Below are 16355 nucleotides of genomic sequence, written 5' to 3'. Positions count from 1 at the left end.
GCAAAATTGGGGGGGGGCAATTTCCCCAAATTTCTCCAGGGGTAGAAGAAATTCTCAAAGGTTTCTCAGAGGAAGAGCTCACCCTTGACAGCGTCTTCCTTTTTTGAGGGGCGGGGGGAGAGAAGGAGGCTTGTGCTGCCGCTGCAAGTGGCAAAAGTATCACCTGTATTGGCAGGCTGCTCCCCCAATTTATATCTACCACAATGTAGGTGTGAGGGGGAGAGTGCTGTGTCAAACTCCAGGGAAGAGGTGGACTAGTGCTGTGCCAAAATCTGTCCTCCAAATTACTGGAAGTTTTCTTCCCCCATGGAAGAAGCTTCCATTGTGCTGCCTCATTCACAGGGACTTTTAGAATGTATTTTTGTGATGTTTTCAAGTTTACCTAATCACTGTCCATTGGCCAAAAGGGCTGTGTGTATTTCCTTTCTAGTATACATATCTGCCTCCCGCAAAGGAGATCACTACCTTGTCATGGTGCTGGAGCTTGAGCACCTCAAGGATGCCATGAGCTAAACCATGAAGGGACACCCAAGATGGGAAGGTCATGGTAGAGAGATCAGACTAAATACGATCCCTGGGGAAGGTAATGGCAACCCACCCCAGTATTCTTGCCGTGAAAACTAAATGGATCAGTACAACCAAAGATATGTCGGTATACCATCGGAAGATGGGACCCCAGGTCGGAAGATGGTCAAAATGCTACTGGGGAGGAACAGAGGATAAGCTCAACTAGCCCCAGATGTGATGACGCAGCTAGCTCAAAGCCGAAAGGACGGTTAGCAGCCGACGGTGCTGGTGGTGAACGACGAATCCGATGTTCTAAAGATCAACACACCATAGGAACCTGGAATGTAAGATCTATGAGCCAGGGCAAATTGGATGTGGTTATTGGTGAGATGTCAAGATTAAATATAGATATATTGGGTGTCAGTGAACTGAAATGGACTAGAATGGGCCACTTCACATCAGATCACCACCAGATCTACTAATGTGGACAAGACGATCACAGAAGAAATGGAGTAGCCTTCATAATTAATAATAAAGTGGCTAAAGCAGTGCTTGGATACAATCCAAAAAATGATAGAATGATCTCAATTCGAATTCAGGGTAAGCCATTTAACATCACAGTGATCCAAATATATGCCCCAACCACAGATGCTGAAGAAGTAGAAGTAGATCAGTTCCATGAGGATCTGCAATACACCAAAAAGAGATGTTATTTTCGTTACAGGAGACTGGAACGCTAAGGTGGGTAGTCAAATAACACCTGGAATTACAGGTAAGCATGGTCTAGGAGAACAAAATGAAGTGGGACACAGGCTGATAGAATTTTGCCAGGACAACTCACTGTGCATAACAAACACTCTCTTCCAACAACCTAAAAGACGGCTTTATACATGGACTTCACCAGATGGCCGACACCGAAATCAGATTGACTACATCCTTTGCAGCCAAAGGTGGCGGACATCTATACAGATGGTAAAAACAAGACCTGGAGCTGACTGTAGTTCAGATCATGAACTTCTTATTGCACAATTTAGAATCAAACTAAAAAGAATAGGGAAGACCCACAGATCCGTTAGATGTGAGCTCACTAATATTCCTAATGAATATGCAGTGGAAGTGAAGAATAGATTTAAGGGACAAGATTTAGTAGATAGGGTCCCGGAAGAACTATGGACAGAAGTTCGCAACATTGTCCAAGAGGTGGCAACAAAAAACATCCCAAAGAAAAAGAAAACCAAGAAGGCAAGATGGCTGTCTGCCACTGGAAGTAGCCCAAGAAAGAAGGAAAGCAAAAGGCAGTGATAGGGGGAGATATGCCCAATTAAATGCAAAATTCCAGAAGTTAGCCAGCAATGCTAACAATGCTAACAATGCTAACAAAACAAGCAATGCACGGAAGTGGAAGAAGACAATAGAATAGGAAGGACAAGAGACCTCTTCTAGAAAATTAGAAACATCGGAGGTAAATTCCAGGCAAAAATGGGTATGATCAAAAACAAAGATGGCAAGGACCTAACAGAAACAGAAGAGACCAAGAAAAGGTGGCAAGAATATACGGAAGATCTGTATAGGAAGGATAATAATATTGGGGATAGCTCAGACGGTGTGGTCAGTGAGTTAAAGCCAGACATCCTGAAGAGTGAGGTTGAATCGGCCTTAAGAAGCATTGCTAATAACAAGGCAGCAGGAGACGACGGTATCCCAGCTGAACTGTTTAAAATATTGCAAGATGCTGTCAAGGTGATGCATGCCATATGCCAGCAAATTTGGAAAACACAAGAATGGCCATCAGACTGGAAAAAATCAACTTATATCCCCATACCAAAAAAGGGAAACACTAAAGAATGTTCAAACTATAGGACAGTGGCACTTATTTCACATGCCAGCAAGGTAATGCTCAAGATCCTGCAAGGTAGACTCCAGCAATTCATGGAGCGAGAATTGCCAGATGTACAAGCTGGGTTTAGAAAAGGCAGAGGAACTAGAGACCAAATTGCCAATATCCGCTGGATAATGGAGAAAGCCAGGGAGTTCCAGAAAACATCTATTTCTGTTTTATTGACTATTCTAAAGCCTTTGACTGTGTGGATCATAACAAACCGTGGCAAGTTCTTGGTGGTATGGGGATACCAAGTCATCTTGTCTGCCTCCTGAGGAATCTGTATAACGAACAAGTAGCAACGGTAAGAACAGACCACAGAACAACGGACTGGTTTAAGATTGGGAAAGAAGTACGGCAGGGTTGTATACTCTCACCTTACCTATTCAACTTGTATGCAGAACACATCATGCGACGTGCTGGGCTTGACGAATCCAAGGCTGGAGTTAAAATCGCAGGAAGAAACATTAACAATCTCAGATATGCAGATGACACCACTTTGATGGCTGAAAGCGAGGAGGAGCTGAGGAGCCTTATGACAAAGGTGAAAGAAGAAAGTGCAAAAGCTGGGTTGCAGCTAAACCTCAAAAAAACCAAGATTATGGCAACCAGCTTGATTGATAACTTGATTGATAAGAGGGAGAAAACGTGGAGGCAGTGACAGACTTTGTATTTCTGGGCGCAAAGATTACTGCAGACGCTGACTGCAGCCAGGAAATCAGAAGACGTTGACTTCTTGGGAGGAGAGCAATGACAAATCTTGATAAAATAGTTAAGAGCAGAGACACCACACTGACAACAAAGGTCCACATAGTTAAAGCAATGGTATTCCCCGTAGTAACCTATGGCTGCGAGAGCTGGACCATAAGGAAGGCTGAGCGAAGGAAGATAGATGCTTTTGAACTGTGGTGTTGGAGGAAAATTCTGAGAGTGCCGTGGACTGCAAGAAGATCAAACCAGTCCATACTCCAGGAAATAAAGCCAGACTGCTCACTTGAGGGAATGGTATTAAAGGCAAAACTGAAGTACTTTGGCCACATAATGAGAAGACAGGATACCCTGGAGAAGAGGCTGATGCTAGGGAAAGTGGAAGGCAAAAGGAAGAGGGGCCGACCAAGGGCAAGATGGATGGATGATATTCTAGAGGTGACAGACTTGACCTTGAGGGAGCTAGGGGTGGCGAAAGCCGACAGAAAGCTCTGCCGTGGGCTGGTCCATGAAGTCACGAAGAGTCAGAAGCGACTGAACGAATAAACAACAACATACATATCTGCATTGCTCTGCAGCAGCTGAAATCACCCTATGGGAGGAATTACCTCATGATGTCTTCCCTTGGGCCATAATTGAACTGGGGGTAGTTGAAGAGGCTACAGGGTGCTGGAGAAAGGATTAAATGATGGACAATGCTTGAACCCACTCTTCAGCCACCTCCTAAGTAAAGACTGCATAAGAAACCCAAACACAACCTGTGAGAATTTGCCAAATTTTCCTTCTCCTTTATATCCCTTTTCGAAAGCACTTTCTTCTCAATCAAGTTGAATGAGAACGCGTCCAAAAAAAACCTCAGAGAAATTTTCAACAAAGCATTATTACACACCTTGGGGCCAAAATAGATGTGATGGTAATGAAAAGAAACATTTGTTGAAATGGATGACCCATTCACATATGAAGAGAGAGAGAGAGAGAGAGAGAGACTTTATTTTTCTTTAATTTTCTTTATTTTTTCTTTATTTTTCTTTTATTTTTCTTTATTGCATTTATATCCCTCCTTTTTTCCTCCTTAAGGAAGCCACCATGATGTACATAATCCTCCTCCTCTCTATTTTAATCCTCACAACAACAACCCTGTGAGGTAGTTTGGGCTGAGAGTCAGTGGCTGACCCAAAGACACCCAGTTGGTTTCCATGGCCAAGTGGGGACAAGAACCTGGATCTCCAACATTCTAACCACTTTAACAGTAAAGGGAACATATACTTCAAACTTTCCCATGCCAAGGATGGGTGAGAATTTGGTCCAGTGTTCTCTCTCCCTCTCTCTCTTCATAAGACCTTAGTAACATCCACTCATTTCTTCATAAATAGAATCACACATTTTTATTCAAATATTTAAGAGAAAACATAAAAAGGCAGACTCATCCATTGAGGCAGAGAGGGTTGCATAGTTAGCATTTGGAAGCCCAGGCTCAAATTGCTGCCAATTCAGCCACGTTTGGGTCTGATTTGGGGTTGACGTCTCTTTTTTTGGACAGGTTTCTCATGTCCATGGTCCTCTCCATGCTGGAAATAGCTCTACCTATTGAATTTGGCTGGTACAGATGGGTGAGAAATTTGTTTCAGTTTGGTTTTGAAAAAGGCGTTGCCAAAATTTGCAACATTCTTCATATTCACGACAGAAAGATCTTGAGTTTGTTTGTTTTTGGTTTTTTGGCTTTTGGTTTTTTGCTTTATTTTGTTTTGTTTGTTTTAAATTGAATGAAGGAGAAAGCAAGACTGAGAGATTTGCCTATCCCTTAGTAAAATATCAGACTTACATGAAGAAACAGGAAAACTGCTGCTGGTTACTCTTTTAGGGTTCAACCCTACGCCGATTTGGACAGACGTAAGTCCTTCAACTCTCAGCACCCCCAGCCAGCCATGCCACCCTGAAATCCATTCCTGCCATTTTGCAGTGGCCAAATATATTCCCTCCCACCAAATATATTCCTTCCCTTAGCAAGAGCAGTGGCTAGGACAATGCAATTCCCTTGCCTCTCTTTCCCTCCTCCAGAATTCCAATTCCCAATGCAATTATTTTAGGTTTGAGCCAAACTCCATCCCCTCCGTTATGCCAAGATGGGGTGTGGAACTGGAAGGGCAATTTCAAGGATTTTCCATAAAAGAGGGTGGAAATTCCGGATGGCACCCAGCCATTTTTATTTTGCCATCTTTCCCTCTATGATGCGGGCACGTATGGCTCAATTGTTGAGGACAGCTTTCGTGCTGTTCATTCTAGGCTGCAAGAGAGATTGTGTGTTTTGTGGATGAAGACTTTTCATACTGTGTTGTTCATACTGTACATAAATATGCTCCAATGTTTCCTGCCCCCACTGTAGGGGGAATGCTGGAGGGAAACAGAACTGGTAGCTACCAGCCACCAAGAGACCAGGAGCTCATCTACACCAAGCAAAATATTCCACTATGAAAGCGGTATATAAAAGGCAGGAGCCACACTACTGCTTTATAGTGGTATTGAAGTGCACTGCAGGATCTACACTACTGCTTTATAGAAGTATTGAAGTGCACTGACAACTGTTGGGGCCCTTTGACACATACCATATACCATTTTCATAGTGTTATATCCTGCTTGGTGTAGATATGTCATGGGCCCCAATAGTTGTCAGTGCACTTAAGTACCGCTATAAAGCAGTAGTGTAGCTCCTGCCTTTTATATACTGCTTTCATACTGCTTTCGTCATGGAATATCCTGCCTGGTGTAGATGAGCCCCAGGAGTGCCCTACCACCAAGACATTGAAATTGGACATTGAAATTGACAGCAATGGTGGAAAAGGTAAGCTTTAGGAGTGTTCAGTTCAAGGAATCTCCTGCCCCTCCAGAACCGCCAAATTTTGAACCAGAAGTCTTCTTCAGAAAATGTTTCACTCATCCTTAACTACTGGACTTCACTTCAGTCTCCCCCCACCCTCCCATGGAATCATGGAACAAGGCTCATGAGAAAATTAGGCATGTGCTCCGCTCCGATTAGGAGCGGAGAAGCAGTAGCGAATTGGCCTGCTCCGCCTTACCCAGAGGCGGAGTAGAAGCGGGCCGCGGACCCCTAGAAGCAAGGCGAAGAGAAGCGCCCATTTTTCGGAGCTACTCTTTCAGGCGGAGCGCTCCGATCGCCATCTTGAAAATATTTCGCCCATAGGATTGCATTGCGGGAAATAATCGCGGATAACTGGGTTGTTTTTGAAGCTATCGTTCTGAAAATTCTTGTGCTCAGAGAGTCGTGGATGGGGGTCATTTTGCGACTACTCTCACCTCTCTGCGTCGTGCGGGTCGCGTGCTAGAATTTTTTAAAAATCGGGTAAACAAACGGACAGCGCGGGTCAAACGGCGGTTTTCGCCCATAGGATTGCATTGAGGAAAAGAATTGGGGATAACTGGGTTGATTTTTAAGCTATCATTCTGAAAATTCTTGTGCACAGAGAGTCGTGGATGGGGGTCATTTTGAGACTACTCTCAGCTCTCTGCGTGGTGCGGGTCGCGCGCTAGAATTTTTTTAAAAATCGGCGGGAAAAATACCTTTTTCAAAGGGCTGAGGGGCAGAGTCAGCTCCCGGTCATGATCACATGATCCCAAAGTTGGAGGAGGGCATAGGCAAAATGGGTAACTTGGGATTCTGGGAAACTTCTCTTTCTTAATCTGAACAGACTTTTCCCAGTGTTTTTTAACACAGTAGCCCCACCAAATGCACAAACACAACCTGAAATCATATACTAAGCCAATAATAAGAGAGCACTGCTACCCACCCTAACTTTGGGGAACAACTGAAAAGATGTGGTGCAAGGGGATGAGCTCCCCTAGGGCATCTCATTGTGGATGTGCCCCCACTCTCTCCTGTACTGGAAGGCCATCAGAGCCTTCCAAAGAGAGTAACCCAGTGGAGCAATGCCTATCATGAGTCAAAGTGAGCGTTCTACTTCTCTCTTAGTGGTGGAGCGATGCCTATTATGAGTTGAAGTGAGCGTTTACTTCTCAAGTTCTTCTCAGAGCTGTTGGTGAAGCAATGGCTTTCTTGAGCTGAACTGGCAGATGCTTCCCTCTCCCCCGGGCACGTCCCCCTATTACTGGTAAAAGACAGATATAGCCTTTTTTTAAAAGTTCTTCTTGTTGTTTATTCAGCAACACTGCTGCTTTTAATTCCACCCCTCCTTTGTTTATTTATTTATTTATTTATTTATTCCATTTTATATGCATTACTGGCTTATCCTTGGCTCACTTCCTTATGCCCCCAGAAATGTCTGCTGCCTGCCTGCCTGCCTTCCCTTTCTCCTCCCCTGCCCGCCTTGCAGGGATGTTGTGTGTGTCTGGCTTTGACTCAGGGGAGAAGTCCTTCCTGCGCTCACTTGGAGTTTTGGAAGTTCCAAATCCATTTTTCAAGTGTGGAAGAAGATTTCATAGGTTTATCTCTACTCCCCAATTCATGGCATGTTGGGATTTCCTTTGAAATGGCCCCATTGAGAGGTCTGCAGGTTTAAGCCCTGCCAAAAAACAGGGGATGATGGGACTGCCTTGAGTCTCGGCATGCGTACGTATCCCTGGATAAGCTTTCATGGTGGCGAGTTTGAGGTTTCTAACATGCAAATTGACAGAGCTATCCCAAGGGGTGTGAATGGGGTGCCCGATTTTCAAAAATTCCCCAAAAATCAGGGGATGATGGGATTGCCTTGAAACTTGGTGTGCGTGTGTATACCCCCATGAGGTGTCATAGTGCCAAACATGAGGTTTCTAACTTGAACAGAAAAAAAGTTGTATTTTTTTTAGCTTTCAATGCAATCCTATGGGGGGGGGAAAACAGAGCTCCGATCCGGATCCGGAGCTCCGAGCGGAGCAGAGTGGAAGTGGGCAGAGCGGGGGCGGGGCGAAGCGGCCCGCTCCAAAAATCGCGGATCTGCAAGTGAAGCGGAGCGGGGGGTCCGTGCACACCCCTAGAGAAAATCCTGATTTTCAGGTTCAGTGACATTGCAAAGCAGTAGTGTCTGTTTTCTGTTTCTAAGTCCAACTTTATGGAATAATTTCCAACATGCCAGAATTTAATTCATTCCAAATGATCCTATTATGTCGGTTGCTGTTCAGACAATGGAATTAAACTCACTGTTTTTCATAAAGTTGGCGATCCTCTGTCTCAGCCATGAGGGACCACCAAATACTTTTTCTCCTTCCCCTCACCTCAGTAGCAAGTAGCAAGGAAAGCAGTTCTGCTTGATCTTAAATATATTATTTGAAGATAAAAGGTAAATACAGAAGATGATGCTGTTTTACAATTAAATAATTCTGATGCACACCTTTCATTTTAGAGCCTAATCTACACCAAACAGGATATTGCACTATGAAAGCAATATATAAAAGGCAGGAGCCACACTACTGCTTTATAGAGGTATTGAGGTGCACTGACCACTGTTGGGGACCACTGACACATACCATATACCGCTTTCATAGTACTATATTCTGCTTGGTGTGGCTCCTGCCTTTTATATACTGCTTTCATACTGCTATAACCTGCTTGGTGTGGATTGGGTCTGAGGCCACAGCTAGACCTAAGGTTTATCCTGGGATCATCCAGGGTTCACCCCTGCCTGAGCACTGGATCCCCTGTGTGTCACCTAGATGAACACGTTTGACCCCTGGACGATCCAGGGATAAACCTTAGGTCTAGCTATGGCCTAAGTTTCCCCATGAAAATATTAAACCACATTCTACAATCTACTCAAATGACCATGACGATATTTCTCTAAAGGAGAATTTTACAATTTCAGCCTTTCAGAGCTAGTAGTATATTGATCATTCATAGATTAGTTTACAAAGGGATCGCCCTGAAAGCATATTTACTCTCAGCTATGGATGTGCAGGAAAGTTTGTTTCGTTCTTTCATTACTCCATTCATTTCTGTTATTAAAGGCTACATTCATTCATTTGTTTAAAAAAAATTAAATGCATCCATTTGTAAAAGTCGCATTCATTTTGTTAATTGTTCATTTTCATTTTGCTGCTTACATTTGTTTCCCATTGCTTTACTTTGCTTGCATGTATTTTTTTTTAATGCTCCCTCCTGTATTATTCCAGGATAAGGGTGGTGGTGAGGGTTTATTTAACATTTATTTAAAATACTTATATCCCACCCTATATCATTAAGATCTCAGGGTAGCATACAGATAAAACATACAGTATAAAACAATAATATACAGAGTTAAAAACAAATTAAACCATGATCCAAGTTAAAACAATATATAATTTAAAAGCAATAGATACAGTTAAAACAGTTAAAACAATGTGCCAGTGAGTTTAACCATCAAAGCTTCGTTAAAAAGCCATGTTTTTACTTGGTGTCGAAATGAAATCAATGTTGGCGCCAATCCGGCCTCCAAGGGGAGGGCATTCCACAGTCGGGGTGTCACCACAGAGAAAGCCCTCTCCCTTGTCTCATCATAATGTATATGTTGCATTGGTGGGATGTGGAGAAGGGCTCCTCCAACAGATCTAAGGTCTCGGGCAGGCATATATAAGGAGAGGCGTTCTCTCAAGTATCGAGGTCCCAAGCTGTTTAGGGCTTTAAATGTCATTACCAGCACCTTGAATTCCGACCAGAAGCATATAAGCAGCCAGTGCAGTTCCTTTAAGACCGGTGTTATGTGGTCTCTGTAAGATGTACCCGCCAGCAGTCTAGCTGCTGCATTTTGCACTAGCTACAACTTCCGTGTCGTCTTCAAGGGCAGCCCCACATAGAGTGCATTGCAGTAGTCTAATCGGGAAGTTACCAGTGCATGCACTTCTGTGGCTAGGTTGTCCCTGTCCAGGAAAGGCCGTAGCTGGCGGATCAGCCAAAGTTGACCCCAAGTACTCCATGCCATAGAGTCCACCTGGGCCTCCAGTGACAATGATGGATCTAGGAGTACTCCCAAGCTTCATACCTGCTCCTTCAGAGGGAGCACCACCTCATCCAGAACAGGTCGCTTACCCAATTCCCAGACTCGGGAACCACCAATCCACAGAGCTTCCATCTTATCAGGATTCAGCTTCAGTTTATTAGCCCTCATCCAGCCCATTAAAGCCTCCAGGCACTGGTCCAGCACCTTCACAGCCCCAGCTGACTCTGACGACAAGGAGAAGTAGAGCTGAGTATCATCAGCATACTGATGGCACCCAACCCCAAAACCCCTAATGACCTCACCCAACGGAGGAGGGGGGGCAATCACAAAGAGGAGCTGCCAAAATCAGCTTTGTTGTCATCATACCAAAGAAAGACATGCCCCCCATGGCACCCCTGCATGAGTGATGAATAGGGTACCAAAAATGGGTACCAATTTTTACACATTCATTACTCATTGTATTTCTTTCAAAATAAATGGGACCCATTTGGTTCACATTCCTATTTGTGCAGAAATGAATGCACACCCATAATTCTTTTTTATTATTATTTCTTTATTTAAGGATTTTTATGCCGCCATTCAGCCAAAAAAGGCTCTCACAGCGGCTTACAAAAGTATTTCTTGACAGTCCCTGCCCACAGGCTTACAATCTAAAAGACATGACACAAAAGGAAAGGGGATTGGGAGGGAGGAGGGGGAGGGTGAAAAGGAAAGCAAATTCAGGCACTACAATCTTAGTTGCAGAGTTCAGCAGTTACAGTTGACAGCAGGAGGGAGGGGGGCTCTCAGCTGGAGCTGGACCCAGGCACGGTGGAGAGGTGCCTGGCTGCTGCTTCCTCCCTCACTGGTGGCCTCTGCAGAGACAGTTGGTAGCAGGAGGGAGGGGGCTCTCAGCTGGAGCTGGACCCAGGCACGGTGGAGAGGTGCCTGGCTGCTGCTTCCTCCCTCACTGGTGGCCTCTGCAGACAGTAATTCTTGCTGGTTCCTTGCCTCCTACTTAAGAGCTTAAGGACAGCCATGCTGGATCAGACCAAGGGTCCATCTAGTCCAGCACTCTGTTCACACAGTGGCCAACCAGCTGTCAACCAGGAATCCACAAGCAGGACATGAGTGCTACAGCACCCTCCCACCCATTTTCCCCAGCACCTGGTGTGTATAGGCTTACTGCCTCAGTTGCTGGAGGTAGCACATAGCCATCAGGACTAGTAGCCATTGATAGCCTTCTCCTCCAGGAATGTATCCAACCCCCTGTTAGCGGCCATCACAACATCTTGTGGTAACGAATTACAACTATGTACAGTGTGAAGAAGTTCTTCCTTTTATCTTTCCTGAATCTCCTACCATTCAGCTTCATGGGATGACCCCATTGGGTTCTAACATTTTCTTTTCTCTACCTGTAAATACGACTCCACTTTTCTGAAGAACTGAACAATTTCTAAATTGCCACAGGCCCCCCTCCTAATTCTCATCTCAGTTCCATCAAACTGGGAAATAGTCCCATTACTTACCTTCTCCCTACACTGTACAGACACACACACACACACACACACACACACACACACACACACACTTGTCTCTGTCAGGAGGGACGTATGGGCCTGTCCATTTTGATTTCCTTCAGTTTCCAACCTTAATTTTGTTGCACCACATGGCTGCCTCAGTTTGCAATTAGAAAAAAGAGCAAGTCTGCCTAAAAAAATGTACACTTTTTTGTATGCATTTCTACTAATATGTGCATTTTGGGATACAACGTTGCATCATGGACACATTTTGTGAGCAATGTTCCTTATTCTCCCAGCATTTTAACAGTCTATAAATAAATTTTAACTTGGTGTTTTAAATTTGTAATTTTGCATTGCTGCTGTTTTTATCTGGTTGAGCTTTTATATTGTATTTTATATTATGGTTTTATACAGTTGTTTTATACTTTGAATGGTTTTAATTTTTGTGAACCGCCCAGAGAGCTCCGGCTATTGGGCAGTATAGAAATGTAATCAATCAATCAATCAATCAATATAATGTGGAGCTGTCTCTTATTTTCACTAATAGGTGTGCATATCTTTGTAATACTGCATCACAAAATTCAGGAAAGTGCAAATATCAAAGTGTGACTGCTTTTCAGTATGTGTATTGGTTGGGAAACAGCAAATTAGAAAAGTTCATAATTAAATGCAAACTGAATAAATTTCTCCCCCCTACCTATCTCTCCCTGGGACTAGTACTGTGCTGCTATTGGGAACAGCAGGGTGGGGGTGGGGTCTTTATACTCTTTCCTGTCTAAGAAGATCCAATGTCCAGTATCAATGGGTGGAGTCAGTCTGAAGCCCCCAACTCATGGAGGCTGGTGACTCCGGTGCCAATGGGGTGGTGAATCTACTTCAGGTTGCAGTCAGAAGCAGTCAGAACTCTGAAAGAGCTATCCAAGGGGCTTTGCAAAGCCCCTTGGATAACTCCATTAGAGTTCTGACTGGTTCAGACCAAAACCCGGAGTGGATTCACCGCCTGACTGGCATTGGAGCCGCCAGCCTCCACTGCACCACCTGCAGTTCAGTGATTTACCACCAGAGGCAGCTGCACATGGATCCAGCAGTAATGCTCACATCCACTTCTGAGTTATCTTGCTGTGTATAAGTGACTGACTACTAGAGGAAAACACATGGTGGGAAACTGTCCCAGTGACTAATATTTTCTGTTCTGTACCCTTAAGATGTTTTTCTTTTTTTAAAAAAAAAAACCTCTTTCTTCTCTCTCTAGCAGGTCCCATCTGACAGTAATTCTCTTAGTAATATGGATGACCAAATCAAAGCCCTTTCATCCAGGCCTCCTGAATCATAAAGGTCATTTCCCATGTGAAGAACTGGTACCCTTCCCTTCCCTTGCTCTGCCCTCCTCTCTAGCTATGCCCAGGCCTGACAGAGAGCATAAAACCCCTCAATAAAAGAAGAAAACAATCACATTATTATTATTATTATTATTATTATTATTATTATTATTATTATTATTATTATCGCACTGCTTCTGGGTTTAGGAAACCAGGGTATAAATGCTAAAACAAACACACACACAAATCACTATTTATAGTTAGCACTTTCATTATCTTGTAAACTGTACAACAACCTTGTAAAGCAGATCGGCATTACATTTTTTCTATTGTAGAAAAAGCCCTTGAGACTGAAGTAAAGTGGTTGGTGTAAGGTCACCTAGAGAATTCATCGGAGAGGGGAAATTTGGACCAAATCCTTTCTGATTCATAGCTCTGTTGCTTAGCTGCTACATGATGCCAGCACCAAACAGTCAAGAGAGATGAGGAAAAACAAACTGAAGCTGAATCCAGACAAGACGAAGGTGCTTGCTGTCAAAGGTCATAACCTGGGTTTGGAGGTGTGTCAACCAGTTCTGGATGGGGTTGCGCTCCCTCTGAAAGACTGTGTTCACAGCTTGGGAGTGCTTCTGGAACCGTCGCTCCAAATGACAGCCCAGATAGATGCGACAGCCAGGAGTGCCTATTATTAGCTTCAGCTGATACGTCAGCTGCGCCCCTTCTTAGAGTCGAAAGACCTAAAGACAGTTGTGCACACGCTGGTAATTTCGAGACTTGACTTCTGCAATGCACTGTACATAGGGCTACCTTTGTGCCTAGTCCGGAAACTTCAACTAGTTCAAAATATGGCAGCCAGGTTGGTCACCGGTACACCTAGGGGTGACCACATCACACCAGTCTTAAAATCTCTTCACCAGCTGCCAATTAGTTTCCGGGCGAAGTATAAAGTGTTGGTTATCACCTTTAAAGCCCTACATGGTTTGGGTCCAGGCTACCTGCGGGATCGCCTTCTCCCGTACAATCCGCCCCGCACACTCAGGTCCTCTGGGAAGAATTTACTCCAGCCAACAAAAACATGGCTGACAACTATTACCCAGAGGACCTTTTCTTCTGCCGCTCCTAGTTTGTGGAATGGCTTGCCAGGAGAGATTCGTCAACTTAACAGTCTTCCAGAATTTAAGAAAGCCATAAAGACTGATCTCTTCCGGCAGGCCTACCCAGCTGAATTTTAAGATGCCTTTTTTAATGGTGTGCTGCTTTTAATGATGCACTGGTTTTAAATGTTTGAATTAGTTTTATGTACTTTATGGTGTTTTTAATTGTGTTGTACCCCACCTTGATCCAGAGGGAGAGGCAGGTAACAAATAAATAGGGCTGTGCTCCGCTTCTCTTCGGTTCAGAGAAGCAGGAGCGAGGCAGCCTAATTCGCCTCCGGAAAAGGCGGAGGCGAAGAGAGTCGGGGGGGCTGCAGATTGAGGCGAAGAGGATCACCTCAATCCGGAGCTCCACCTGCAGGTAAGTGGGGGGGAGGGAGACTCATCTGGTGCTGCCGGCGCTGCCATCCATGCAGCGGTGGCACCGGCGGCGCCAGGTAAGGGAGCAGGGAGGAGGGACGCTTACCTGCATCCATCGCGGGCTTCAATTGAGTCCCCGGTTGAAGCCGGAAGTTAAGGCCGAGGCCTCTTCCGGCTTCAAGCGAGGGCCTCAATTGAGGCCTGCGATGACAGACACAGGTAAGGGGGTGGGGTGTGGCTTATCTTGCACCGCCGCCGTCCATGTAGCAATGGCGGTGAAGCCAGATCTCGCTCCACGGAGCGGGAGACAGGCGGAGCAGCACGAAGTAGATCAGGCCCAATCCGGATTTTCCGGATCGGGCCACAAAGCGGATTGGGGGGTCCGTGCACAGCCCTACAAGTAAATATATTATTATTATTATTATTATTATTATTATTATTATTATTATTATTATTCAACCAAGGCCATATGCTCGCCTTAGTGAGTTGTGATTCACAATAGTATAACCAAAGCAAATCGAGGAGATAGGAATGGTAAACAGTCCCAAGCAGAGTTTATTGCTGGCGTCCTTTTCTCCTTTCAGGAAAGATCAAGCTCTCAGAAAAGCAAGGGATATAGCAGAAAATGGTGTATCCCAGGCATATTTTGTGAAGATATAGAAAAACTCACTTCCTACTGGTGGGGGGCTTTCCTTCAGCCCAACTCCGAACTGGCTTGGAATTTAAGAACTTTTGGGGAGAATGCTTGGAAAAAGCTTGTCTATTTCCTGAGAATTCTCTTCCAGTTTTAATTTTGCCTTGTGTACACAGGTGGTATCATGCCATCCATAGGGAAACTATATAACCCATTGATTTCACCGACGCCATAACATCAATTGGTCATTGAGAAATTCAATTGATCATGATAGGATCAAGACTAGGGATAGGACAACCGGGGATGTTTGAGCTTGCCAAAATTCTCTGAACTTCGCTTTGAAGTTCAGTTCAGCTCACTCCAATTTTTGTTTGTCACCTGCTTTTTTGGTTCATTCGAACAGGAAAAGCGGACATGGGGAAAATGCATGTTTCTGTGCCCATTTTTCAAAAGTGTGCACTCCCCCCCCCCGCTGATTAAATTATGAAGAAACACACACACACACACACACACACACACACACACACTGGAAAATGCATGATCCAAAGTGGTCATTTTTTTAAAGAAAATATGTATTTTTTAAAATGCAGTCGCAAATAAGGGAATATCCTAACCTTTTTTCTGGAGTTGCAAACAGAGCAACTTATTTATTTATTTATTTATTTATTTATTTAAGGATTTTTATGCCGCCATTCAGCCAAAAAAGGCTCTCATGGCAGCTTACAAAAGTATTTCTTGACAGTCCCTGCCCACAGGCTTACAATCTAAAAGACATGACACAAAAGGAAAGGGGATTGGGAGGGAGGAGGAGGAGGGGGGAAGGAAAGCAAACTCAGGCACTACAATCTTAGTTGGAAAGTTCAGCAGTTACAGTTGGTAGCAGGGGGGAGGGGGCTCTCAGCTGGAGCTGGACCCAGGCATGATGGAGAGGTGCCTGGTTGCTGCTTCCTCCCTCACTGGTGGCCTCTGCAGAGACAGTTGGTAGCAGGAGGGAGGGGGCTCTCAGCTGGAGCTAGACCCAGGCATGATGGAGAGGTGCCTGGTTGCTGCTTCCTCCCTCACTGGTGGCCTCTGCAGTTACAGTTGGTAGCAGGAGGGAGGGGGCTCTGAGCTGGAGCTGGACCCAGGCACGGTAGAGAGGTGCCTGGCTGCTGCTTCCTCCCTCACTGGTGGCCTCTCCAGAGACAGTTGGTAGCAGGAGGGAGGGGGCTCTCAGCTGGAGCTGGACCCAGGCACGATGGAGAGGTGCCTGGCTGCTGCTTCCTCCCTCACTGGTGGCCTCTGCAGTTACAGTTGGTAGCAGGAGGGAGGGGGCTCTGAGCTGGAGCTGGACCCAGGCACGGTAGAGAGGTGCCTGGCCGCTGCTTCCTCC

The sequence above is a fragment of the Elgaria multicarinata genome, chromosome 12 (assembly GCF_023053635.1).
Source record: "Elgaria multicarinata webbii isolate HBS135686 ecotype San Diego chromosome 12, rElgMul1.1.pri, whole genome shotgun sequence".
Classification (NCBI taxonomy): Eukaryota; Metazoa; Chordata; class Lepidosauria; order Squamata; family Anguidae; genus Elgaria; species Elgaria multicarinata.
Note: the sequence above shows the minus strand (reverse complement) of the source record.